General features: G+C 38.7%; 1 pseudogene; it reads right to left on the reverse strand.

Annotated features, from left to right (window-relative positions):
- Positions 1-18: 18 nt before the first annotated feature.
- On the reverse strand, positions 19-5,753 carry LOC112076923 (sialoadhesin-like; annotated as a pseudogene).
- Between the last annotated feature and the right edge of the window lie 4,316 nt (positions 5,754-10,069).

Raw genomic sequence — 10,069 nt, forward strand, 5'->3', positions numbered from 1 at the left:
GAGCTGACAAGGGAAAAATCTGTCGTTCTGCAACTGAGCAAGGCAGTTAACCCACTGTTCCCCAGGCGCCGAAGACGTGGATGTCAATTAAGGCAGCCCCCCCGCACCTCTCTGATTCAGAGGGGTTGGGTTAAATGCAGAAGACACATTTCATTTGAAGGTATTCAGTTGTACAACTGACTAGGTATCCCCCTTTCCCTTTCCCAGTACCATTGTCATTACTGTCTGAGGGCGTGATTGTATCATAGATGTTAGCGCCACCTGTTGGTCAAAGTAGAGAGAGTTAGATTAATAKGTTGGTTTTCCMTMAGCTTGCCTAGGGACATAGAGTACGGTAACATCTATATAAAGTGAATGGTGAAAAGTCAGTATGTGAAGTTACAGAGAGGAGAGTGACAGTGGTCTGGGMTGAGAGACTGACCATGCTGCAGACGTGTATACCCAGCATCAGGAGCCYGGCCCTGGGTAGATTCTTGATCCTGTTGGGGGTCCAGGTTGGTCCTCTGGGGCTGGGGGGRCCTACAGGGAGAGAGATACTCATGAAACACACAGATTCTATTTTACTGTATGAAAAGTTGAAAGACAGGTGTACTCACCAGAATATTCTGTTGCAACAGGAACCTGTAATGAGAAATGCATAATATTATACTGTATCAATTCRTTACTGTTTTAAACTTTTGTAATTAGACATTTTTCTCCTAAACATGAACCAAAAAGATAAATATGAATTGATAAAAGTCTCACCTCCGGCATTTTTATATCGACACAGCAGTACCAGGAGAATGGCCAGTAGAACACCAGCAACAACCAGGCCCACAACCACTCCTACTAGGACTGATGTAGACTGTCCAGGAGTTACACCTGGAGAGAGAACAGCAAATCACTATCAGGTTCTGAGGTAGTTGTAGAAAATAAATAAAGTAGTGGACAAAGTGAATATATATTTGACATCTGACTTGAGATCAGATGACCAGCCTGAGCTTGTAACTCCAAACCTACAGTATGTTTTTTAACACAACAAATGACTGATGACCACAGATATAATGAAAAGGTCATGTGATTATAATAGTTTTTTTCACCTCTCACTGTCACCCAGCTCTCTGGTGATTCTCCTTCATTAGATTTACACTTGTAGGAGCCTTCATCTGACTTGGATACTGCAGGGATGGTCATCTCTCCTGTGGTCTCATTCCTGATGAGTACTCCATCTTTGCAGAAATCAACCTTGGGGTTCGGGTTTGTTTCCTGATATCTATTTGTACAGCTCAGAGTCATAGAGTCTCCCTCAGTTATGGGATAGGGAGGGCTCTCCAGGATCAGAGGGCCAACTGTATAACATAATATATAAATAATACTGTAAATCTGGAGTTTATCGATCACAATTATAATACCTCCTTATGAGCTTAGATTGAGTATAAGATACATTCATTCTATTCTTTCAAAAAACAAGGACATTTCAAAGTGACCCCAAACTTTTGAACGGTTTACATCGAGAGACAGAGCTGTGGTGGAATTTTTTACCACTGACCAAGAGATGGGAGGAGTTTCAAAGCTGTAACTGGGGAGCTGGATTTCCAGGGTTAAAGTCTAGAGTTTAATTTAGCTTTCACACATATACATGTTGAATACATTAATTCCATTTTTAGAACTATTTACCTCTAAACATATCTAAGTTTTTTGTTGGTGATTCTGAGACACTGCGGTGACGAAGCCATGTAAACATCTGGGACTTTCTCAATCGCCCCCTTCAGGACAGACCTGTAACTACTCCAATTATTTAGTCACAATATTAGAAACGAATACGGTGATTGGTCCACAGCACACAACATAACCCCCTCAGCCTACTGCGTCTGTCCTCGGTATTCCTTCTTCTCTCTATATGTCATCATATTAAGTAACGACATGGACCACTTCTGTATGGGTTCACATATCAGTAGAAGTTCAAATCTGGATGTGGTTTACAGAAGACTGACAGCAATGTTTTCAAAGGAATACAATGATGTAGGGAATCATGCTTTTTGTTTGACATATGAGAATTTAATACAACATGTAAAATCCAAATACAACACACCCTCCTATTGTCTTACGTCAGTTTGGCGTCACTGCTATGTGATCATAGTCGTGCGGAATCATTGCGCTATCTGACGTAAGACAATAAACACCCTCTTTCATTCAAGTTCCGTAGTGGAATACTAATCTGGCTCCTATAACTACTGTAAAAATACAATGTTACAAAAAACATAAGACATAGAAGTGAAATTAATGTAAAAATGCTATTAAAATAAGCGTTAATTGAATTCAAAAACAACACATCTGCCAAATTGAACTGTTAAAGTTGTATTAGCAGGTCGGCCAACCAAGTCTAAACCCCTTCCTTTTGTCTTAAAAAAGAAGTAAATGTATATAAAGAGATTGACATTATGTAAAAAACAAATATAGATAAAATACAAATGCAAATTTTAAACAAACAGACACTAGACATATTGTTTTAATCAACAACCTGTAGTAAAAGTGGGGTAAATATAATATTTCAAGAAAATGAACAACAATCAACAAAAGCAAAGCAAACAAGCCCCCAAAAAGCTGAAAATGTCAACTTCCTAAATAATAACATTTATATTTTGTAAAATTCAATTCAGAGATATTTGACTCAGTAAACACTATCATAAATCACGTCAGACAATGGCAAAAACATAGACATCCAAAAAATGGGTCTTCAGTTTATATTCTTAACTGTATTGATCACACAGAATGATTCAGTCTGTTCAATGACATCATCAGATGGTAAACTCGTATTGAAGAGATTTGGCTGTTGAACACAGTCCCTATGGGAATATAACGGACGGAGAGAAGCATTGGAGTTAACCTGATCTAACTGCTCTTTCAACTGAACAGCATAAAAAATGTAATCCATCAAAAGTAATAATGAGGTTAGTTTGCCTTTTCTGGGAAGAGAACATTTCCATGAACACATTTAAACAAAAATAGCTTCCCCTGGCCACTTTGTCTATTTACATTTGAAATGAACCATTTGAGTGATATAAGAGGATGACATAAAGAAGAGAATATCAAACTGGATATGTTGATTGTAGATACACACGGAAATAAAGTGGTCACCTCGAGCCCTGCAGCATTTCACCATGAGCACGATAGACACCAGTAGAAAGGGAGACGCAACCAGTAAACCACACAGCAGCCTGGGCAGCACAGAGATGGAGACAATGGAACCTGGAGGGAATATCAAAACACATGTTTAACCATTCAACACACACACACACACGCACACACACACACACACACACACACACACACACACACACACACACACCACACACACACACACACACACACACACACACACACACACACACACACACACACACACACACACACAGTCACCAAATCTCATTCATTAGATTTACACTTATAGAAGCCTTCATCTGACTTGGAACTGCAGGGATGGTCATCTCTCCTTGTGGTTCATTCCTGATGAATTCCATCTTTGTAGAAATAACCTGGGGTTCGGGTTTGTTTCCTGATATCTATTTGTACAGCTAGAGTCAAGAGTTTCCCTCAGTTATGGATAGGGAGGGCTCTCCAGGATCAGATGCCAACTGTTAAACAAATATATAAATAATACTGTAAATCTGGAGTATCACCACATGAGCTTTATTTTATGAGATGCAACCATTCAGTACAGAATTGAACATCATTATCATACATTGTAATGTAAAAAAGGTTAGAATAGATGTACCGTCCACTGTAATGTTGACAGCATTACTGTACTCTCCTGATCCAGACTCACACCAGTACACTCCACTGTCCTTTTACGTGTGGACCTGATGGTACATGTGGACCCTGCTTTTTGATCCCCAGTTAGAGACACACTCTGACTCCACTGCTTTCTCTCTGTATCTCTTCAGTCTCCATCCAAATGTTTACATTTTTGTTATGTTATTGTCCATCACCCCTAAATGTAACTATAGTTTTGTTCCATCATTGATCTCACTGTCTGCTATTGGACCTCATCCCTTCTGTCTTTCTCTTGTAATCCATAAAACAGACTTACCTAACACAGTCAATTGTATAGCATTTACTTGTCTCTTGAGTGTTTTAAGCAATTTGATATTCTGAAGACACCACACACACACACAGTTTACTCACCTATTACAGTTATAGTGACAGGATCACTGATGATTGATGATATGGGTCTGGACTGGATCTCTCCCTGACACCAGTAGAGACCCTGGTCAGACTCAGCAACTCTTTTTATGGTGAAGGTGACTCCTGTTGTTGTGTGTCTGCCAGGCAAGGTCACTACTTTCTTCGTGTTGTCTTTGTACCATGTGTAGCTCCAGCCACTGTCAGACCCCACTGAACACGTCAGAGTTACTGTCTCTCCAGTGTATGCAGGGTTTGGTGTTATGGTCAGTGTAGCTTTGGGCAGGGCTGTAAGAAAATAGCATAATTTAAAGATCTGGATACATGCTTAGCAACATCCAAAGATTTAGCTGTTGTTGGAACGTTTTCTTACTATAAAAGTCCATTTTAGGGTTATGTTGACTTGATTTGGTTTGAATTAAAGGTATACATCTGTTTAAAGAAAAAAAATACTTTCACTGTACAGAATAATATGAAGATCTTATCCTTCTCAACATTTAAGTAAGTGATGGTTATGTTATTAAACTCACCAGCAACAATGATGGTGAAAGAATAGCTGATATATGTCCTCTCGGGCCGTCTTGTCCTTGTCCCCTCACACTGGTACTGACCAGCCTGGTCAGGGAGAGAGATGGTGGTGGTCTTACTGGTCCGAATGGGAAGCAGATGGTTGTCTCTGTGCCAGCAGTACGTCCAGTCTCTGTTGTCTATGTCACACTGCAGAGTGACTGTCTCTCCAGAATAGAGGGGACCGCGTGGAGAGGCTTTCACTGAGGCCGTGGGCAGAGCTGTGGAAACACAGTTATATATGAAGACAAATGCAGTCAGAGCACAAATCTCTCCAATGTATGATCTTACTTCTGTAGGTAGTACTGTAACTATGCATTTTTCCATTCATACTGAYACACAGACCACATCTACATGATTGACTCAATATAAATTGTGTCCATTTGTTTGATTAAAAAAACACATAAAGTAACTCACCTTTCACAGTGATAGTGACAGGATCACTGATGATTGATGATATGGATCTGGACTGGATCTCTCCCTGACACCAGTAGAGACCCTGGTCAGACTCAGCAGCTCTAGTGATGGTGAAGGTGGCTCCTGTTGTAGTGTGTCTGCTAGACAAGGTCACTACTTTGTTAGTGTTGTCTTTGTACCATGTATACCTCCAGCCACTGTCAGATCCCACTGAACACGTCAGAGTTACTGTCTCTCCAGTGTATGCAGGCTTTGGATTTACGGTCAGTGTAGTTTCAGGAAGAGCTAAGAAAACAGAGAGCAGAATATCAAAACATCTGGATTCATGCTTGGTCATTTTAAATAATTTTGCCTTTGCATTTAAGTTTTGATTAAAGTTTATTTTAAATAGCGGTATGTTGACTCTATTCAGTTAGAATTTACAGTGTACACAGTATATCTGTATTTAGATTAACCCTCATTGGCTCAAAATTCATAAAGTCCAGATAGTGATTGAAGATTAATAGTGAGCTCACCAGTGACACTAATGTAGAGAGATTGGCCCTATGTCAAGTGGTTATGGGCATGGAGGCACTTGAGAGATAAGATGATATACCTGTTACCGTTAGTCTGACTGCATCACTCCACATAGAATACGTCCCATTATCAATATGTTTACCCAGACACGAGTAGTCTCCACTGTTTGAAATCATAACCTCACTGATCTCATATTTATGCTCCCTACTGAATAAGGCTACAGCATCCTTGCTCCATGTGTATTCCCAGTCAGTGACTTCTCCCCTCTGTATGTTACATCTGAGAGTGACAGACTCTCCACTGAATATCTGGGAGGATGTGGAGTATATGGTCAGAACAGCCTTTGCCTGTCCTGCACAAAATAAAACCAGCATGAAACAATACTATACACATGTTATTTTGAGACACTCAAAACACAAAATATGTCTTTCCAAAAGTAGCTTAAAAATGACAAATAAAACATTTGATGAAGCATTAAGAGATGGAGGCTTGATCAAGTGTACAAATATCTACCATCATCGTCATCAGAGTGTCCAGAGTAGATGTGTGTACTCAGCACTACAACAAAGAAAGTCACATTGCTCCAATATTAACTTGAAATAAATAATAACATGCCATAATCATGTTACTGATTACCAAATCCATCCTGTAATTTATTTTAAAGGTGCAATCTATGATTTCTACACAAATGTTTTATCATTAAATTAATCACAGGCATTTATTCTTGAAGAGTATAACTTTTAATTCCTTCAAAACTGTCTTATCCCATCATAAACCAAAACTTGTGTTTATTTTATGACAATTATTGTAAACAATGTAGATGAATGAATTTCCTTAGCCCCATCCTTCAGCCATATTCCACAAAAAGTGTCAGGGTGGCCATTTTGTTGTAGTTTGAATTACGGACGGCAGCTTTAAATGGCCGCTGACTTCCCATGTTCTGCACACAGAGAGTGTACAGAGACCAAAAACACCACAACACTACTCATTAATCTCTTAACACAGTTTACTATGACTGTAGCGAAGGAACCCTAAACCATTTACAATAATCACAACATGATAATACAACACATCCAACAAATATTGCATTTTATATTCATTGTCATTGACAACACATTTTGCAACCACTGAGTTAGCACCACTCTTTAGTTCCTGAGTAATGACTTGGTTAATGCACACCACCACACTAACCAGGTCTGCATGGCATCGGCTATACAAGCTCAGGTTCTCACAGAGATGCAACATCAATGTAGGGTGGTCACTTTCTTTGTGCCATTTTACTAAAAATTTTCTCAATAAGGGTAAAACACCAAAAACAAACTAAAGCGTGAAACTGTCTTCATTTGGATTAATTCTTATTCCCTTTTCCTTTAAATTCTTAGTAAATCAGGTAATTAGTGTTCATTAACAAACACACTAACTCAGTACTTACATAGAGCAAACAGAGCAAGGTGTGCTCCATTCTGTCCCCACAGACAAATGACTTTCTCTACAACTACAGTCCTTCTAACAAACCCTTTACTTCCTATATGAGACAGTCTGCTTAGATCACACACTTCACTTAGATCACACCTCTTCACCGTACACAGAAAACAGAGAGAAAATTCTGAGATAATAGATATAATAATAATGAGATAGATAATATAAGTGTAGCCTTCCCTCAAACCTTTGCAGTTGTCAGTGGCAAGCCAAGCCAGCTAACCTCAGTTGTGGCACAAGGAAATGGACATCTCCAGCCACCTCTCACTTCTCCTCTCTCACTCACTCACATTCACTCACTCCCACTCACTCACTCACTCACTCACTCACCACTCACTCACTCACTCACTCACTCACTCACTTACTACTCACACCACACCTCAGATGGTTCTGTTATGAGTAATATGTTTAGTTAGCTACTGTCTACATAGATATGTTTGTTATTGTGTATTTTATGGTTGTATTTCAATTTGTTTGTATATTTGATGGCCTATCGCCCCCTTCAGGGACAGGCCTGTAACTACTCCACATTCTTGTGGATCACAATATCGAAATAATCAATCAATCAAATATTTGGTTTGGTCAGGGTGTGAGTTGGGGTGGGTATTCTATGTTCTATTATTTGTATTTYTATGTTTTGGCCGGGTAGGGTTCTCAATCAGGGACAGCTGTCTATCGTTGTCTCTCATTGAGAACCATACTTAGGTAGCCCTTTTTCCCACCTGTCTTTGTGGGAAGTTAACTTTGTTTGTGGCACATAGCTCTTCAGCTTCACGGTTGTTTTGTATTGTTTATTGTTTTTGTCGGCGTCATTTCTAATAAAAAGGAATATGTACGCTCACCACACTGCACCTTGGTCTCCTCCTTTTGAAGGCCGTGACAGGGGGTCAGCCTGATGAACCAAACTACCCAATAATCCCCTTCATGTAGCCTAACTCTCACTCACACACACAAACATATGTACCCACATAAAATCAAATATGTTTTTTTTTGTTTACTGAATATATTATGTACACTTATAATTAATATTCTTTGTTTAACTGATTGAACAAAGTTTTTTATTTGATTGGTCACATAGCAACAACATAACCCCTCAGTCTACTGGGTCTGTCCCCTTATTCCTTAATCTCTCTATGTCATCATATTAGTTTATATTATATGTTTCTCAGGCTCATGCTACAACCTGATTAAAAGCTGTAGTGACCAACAGCTCCATTTCTCTGCAGTCAGAAAACACAGTGTAACCAAACAACGTCATCATCAGTTGCCACATTTATTGTGCATATATGACATACTTCATATTCTATGAATGAAACATTTTCTTGTCCAACAAAGGAAATAGTTATCTAACAATATTCAAAATCCAGAGAAATACATTAATCATCATCATCGCAGAGTTGCACATGAAGTGTACTCCATTCTAAGTCTCTGGCAAGTCTTCTGGACCCCTACAGTTCCTGTGGCTGTGACACGAATGGGGCTTTGACAGAATTAGAAAGGTACAGATGCTAAAAGATAAACAGAAAAAATAGTATCTGATGTCATGTTCATCTCTACACAACTTCCTCTTACTGTAAAAGTAAATGGACACATCAGATCTGTGGTCTTTTTGTGGGAGGAAGAGATAACTATAGTATGTATCAGAGAAGAAACTTAGTGGATAAAACATAGTTGTACAAAACGTGAAGTCAATATTATATTTATCATACCTGGTCATGWTGACATGTTCAGTACAATCTTTAATGTCACTAAGAGAGGTGTCAAAGGTTTGACGTCATGGCATGTTTATCATTTGGTTTATGTTGTAGCTATTTGGAGGTCAACTGCATGTAGATGTTCTTGAGTTACAGTCTGTCAACTGTTCAAAGTAATAACCCAGGAAATTAGTGATCACAGTGGTAGATTGAATGTAAAAGATAAATTAATAAGTGAACTACAGAACATGTATGCTGCAAGAACAATGTCATTCTTCTCTCTGACAAGGACATACATCCCAGCACACCTTTTCATGTGATCTCATCAAATCAACAACAAGGTTTTCACAGGTTTTTGCATATGATTACAACCATTTCTCTATTTGACTCTCTCTGATCAGCTTCACACAGTGCCTTCCTTCACAAACCCACACTGCTAAAGAGGAAGAGAGCAAACCATGACCACTCAACTATGACAAACAAGTGACCTAGTGTGAAGTTCCTCAGCCTTTTAATTTCATACACTTTGCACTAGAAAAAGTCAAACTTAACCAATTGCTTAATTAGCGTTATTATGCAAGTTGAGTGGACTAAGCCAAAGTGTTAGTCTTTAATCAAAAAACTCTGCTTGAAGTCAGTTGTATTTGAACAAGCTTGTTGAGTAAAATACAAAATGATTCTTTGCTCAAAACGACACCAATCATCATCATTATCATTATTCCAGCATGATCTCTTGCAGGTTGATTTTCAGAATGGTTTGTTTCAATACCTGTGTATTTGCATGTACTATGACTGGTTGAATAATCTTATGCTACACAAACATAGATAACATACATTTTTCAAAACTAATCCTATCTGTTACTTGTTAGACTTATTTCACACATTACTGTTATGGCTGTTCCAGTTTATATGATTTAGGTAGTCTCAATAATCAATCTTCTCTACCCCAACAGTCATTCTGAATGCAGGTTGCATGTGACTGAAATGTTAAATAGTTGGATATCCTAACTTTGACTGGATTCCAATAGAAATGACACATCCCTTTGCAAGCCGGCATAATTTGACTAAACCAGGAGTTTCAGACCAGTGTGTTAGGGTGTAACTAGGCCCTCAGCGGCTTTATGATATAGGTAATGTGTTGTCATAATGAGTTTAATTTTAAAGGTAACATATCCACTTAGACATTCACTTGGTGAAGGCTACAGTACTGAAAACCATTCAATACAACAATCATG

This window comes from Salvelinus sp. IW2-2015, unplaced genomic scaffold, assembly GCF_002910315.2.
Source record: "Salvelinus sp. IW2-2015 unplaced genomic scaffold, ASM291031v2 Un_scaffold4138, whole genome shotgun sequence".
Lineage (NCBI taxonomy): Eukaryota > Metazoa > Chordata > Actinopteri > Salmoniformes > Salmonidae > Salvelinus > Salvelinus sp. IW2-2015.